Source organism: Apis dorsata, unplaced genomic scaffold (assembly GCF_000469605.1).
Source record: "Apis dorsata unplaced genomic scaffold, Apis dorsata 1.3 scaffold_330, whole genome shotgun sequence".
Lineage (NCBI taxonomy): Eukaryota > Metazoa > Arthropoda > Insecta > Hymenoptera > Apidae > Apis > Apis dorsata.
In genome coordinates this window covers 55,820-59,102 of record NW_006263598.1, presented here as the reverse complement: position 1 = coordinate 59,102, position 3,283 = coordinate 55,820, and positions in this window count along the sequence as shown.

Genomic DNA, 3,283 nt, shown 5'->3' with positions numbered 1-3,283 from the left:
GCCGGCCGGCCGTACGTATCGGTGGCTACCGTTCCCACTGCCGCCTCTAACGACATCGTTATCGTAACCGGCGATCGCCGATTCCAGCCGTGTATCGTATACCAACCGCCGATTTCCTATTTCCTGCCGATCAAAATGGCGAGGTCACACGCGTTCAATCGAATGCAATGCATCGTGCCAAGATTATCGTTTGCTAAAACAAATCTAATCTGATTCTAATCTGATGTTTCTTCGACGCGAATTAATCTTTGTTGATTAAGTTTTAAGATAATTTAAATATTTATAAATATATATAGTTACGACTTTTAAATCCATTATTTAAATATTAAATTAGATGAAAATTATATAATAGGAAAGGTATGTCGACTTTTTAACTTTTTAATGTGATAATGGATTAAAAAGTCGTAAAGATCGGAGAATAATATCTTTTTTTGGTAAAAAGTAATTGGAAAATTGTTAAAGAAAGAAGGAATGTAATGTAATTCGTTCTCCAACAAAGAAACAATGTTTCTGTTTGATTAATGGCGGTTTTACGTGTTAACTAAGATCTGATTCCCTATCTGACCAACCGTGGCAATAATTTAAACCGCATTTCTCTTCGTCAAAGTTTCATTTCCGCGCATACGAAAGGAAAAAGAGCATGCTCCTTTAAGATAGATAATTCCTAAGCGTGTTCCGCGATTCGTATTCCGCGCGACGACTCGGGAAAGATCGGAAAACAAGAGCCTACCGGCCAATGGGAGCGAGGAAACAGCCGATGTACGAGCTTTACGTCATGCTTTTACGCCCGTTGTAATCTCCATACCTTCTCTTTTCCCACGTTCCTGAAAACAGAGGCGTCGTGATATACGGGGAGGGTCGCCTCGTCTGAATACTAATCCTCGAAAACCGATTACGGGCGTAAACGGTGGAAAATCAAAGGAACACGAGACGGCTTTGCTTCTTCCTTGGATGGATGCGGCGTCCATAGATCACAAATTTTGGAAATCAAGCGTGTCAATTTAACTATTTAATTGCATTCGTTCGAACCTAATCTGATCTAAACCTTGTCCAATAAAATCTAATTGATCTCGAAAACGAGACGAATCTCAATGAATCTCGATCGAATAGAGATATTTAAATACATTTTAGGAGAGTTACGAGGTTATTGTCGTCAGAATTTATGGATGAAATTTCGAGCAACTTGTGGCAATGTTCGAGGCAAGAACGGCCTTGTAATTCCTTCGTCTCACGCGCGCGAAATGGCGGCGTTAAATCGTTCCTCTTCTCCAAGCCTTGCCAGTTTTACTGTCATTCACTTTATCGGCGGGGAATCGGAACAAGCGTTGCCGGAGGAAGCCAAGAGTAGATCGCGATAATATCTCGCACGGTGGCTGTTGGGGGGATGATAATGATGATGGATTGGACGCGACAACGGCGAGAAACGCTGTTTTTCGTTCAAACAATCTCGCGAGCGAGGAGATTACGACGAGTCAAGTCGACGAGCGGTTGGCGGGAAAAATCGGCGACATCTCTCGCGACTTCTTTCATCAATCACGACTGACCCGTGAAAGCCTTTAATTAGACTCTCTTTTATTCTCTCTTTTCCAGCCTGCAATCCAGTGAACGATTTGTGGAAGAGTAGCGGTCGTGTTCTGAACACCAGTTCGAAGGGAAACTGGGTTTACTGATAAAACTGTTAATAGCCTCGCGGAGAGACGGCGAGCTACGAGATGTTTCTCACATTTGAAAAATTCGAGTCGAGCCGAGCAATAGGAGGGCTTTTTCGAGCACAAGTCGAGATACGAAACTGGTCATTTTAAATTGCGCGACTTTTGGATCCATTATTTAACGCGTCCATGATATTTATTGTTGATATATCGATACTCATATTTCAATACGTCGACAATATTCTGCGGTATAGTAGAATTCAGTATTCGAGAAAAGGTTACGATAATTCGGTAAACCTTTTATTATTGGGAAAGGAAAAGCTGGGAGAAGAAAAATTAGAAGATACGTAAGGGGTCTACAATTAGGGAAAAGATAAATCGCATAAAAAATGAATATTGTTGAACGAGACCTCTTATTCTCCTCTATTATAACGTTCGAGTTGCATTTTCACAGAATGTAAGTCTGTCACGTGAGTATATTTCAACACAGCTTTAAGTATAGCTCGTAACAAATAGGCGTGTTCCAGACGTTATCCTACTTATAACTCATTGTTTCTAATCCGTCTCCATTCCAAACAATCCCTCGACAATTCCTACCCCGCACCTATTCATTAAAAAAAAAAAAAAAAAAAAGAAAGAAATCGAAGAGACTCGAAACCAGCGCGATTCTTTATTAACTATTCTCAACTATTTTCGACAACTAAATTCTTCACAAACTCGTCGTTTTTATCATCAACACTCGATCGAAAATCTACGCGAAACGAAACGAAAGAAAAAAAGAAAAAATTTATTTATATTCACACGTATACACTTTAACTCGTTTTCGAGAAGGATCGACCGCATTAATTATCTTAATTGGGATAAAAATAAATCCATCCAGTTGAAGGAGACGGAGGAGACAATTATCCTCGGCGAAGGGAGGATAGGAGGAACGGTAAATCCCGCATGCAAATAAGTAAGTACCTCGTCCGCGATTGCCTCGCGTGTTTGTATTTAATTAATTATAAGTCGGAGCCGAACGGTTTTTGTTTGATTGCCACCATTGAAAAGCGCGCGAGAAACGCGGTAGCTTTTAACGCTCCCCCCTCCAATAAACGGTCCGCTTCGTTTTCACGCAGCTTACGCTACGTGACCGTCGAGTCGCGAGCGTTGCGATGAATCATTCCGCCTGATTTCGAAACGTAATGAATTTAAATGTTTACCCCGTGACGCGGGAACGAATCGCGAAGCGTCGCGGATCCGCCGATTCGTTATCGACGGATCCCTCCCCCTCCTCCACCCTTCGATCCGCATTATTTCGAAGCTTTTGCGCCGGACGGGCGCAATCAACGCGTTGTTTACCTCCGCGTGATGAAACGCGGGGGAGGAGGGGAGAGGGAAAGGAATATAGGGTGGAAGAACAATGGACGTAGGAAGATGGCGGATTCTAAAATTGACTGAACTCGGGGGAACGTTGGAACCAAGTTGGGACTCGACTCGAAACTGACTTTCGAAACGACTTTGCAACACTGTATGTATATATGGGATAATTTAAGCGAGTTTAAGTTTGTTTTATTAAGCGTATTCCCGTTCCTGGATCGAAGGTAAGTGTAGGTAAACGTAATAATACGACTCGCTGCGATATGCAAATGAGG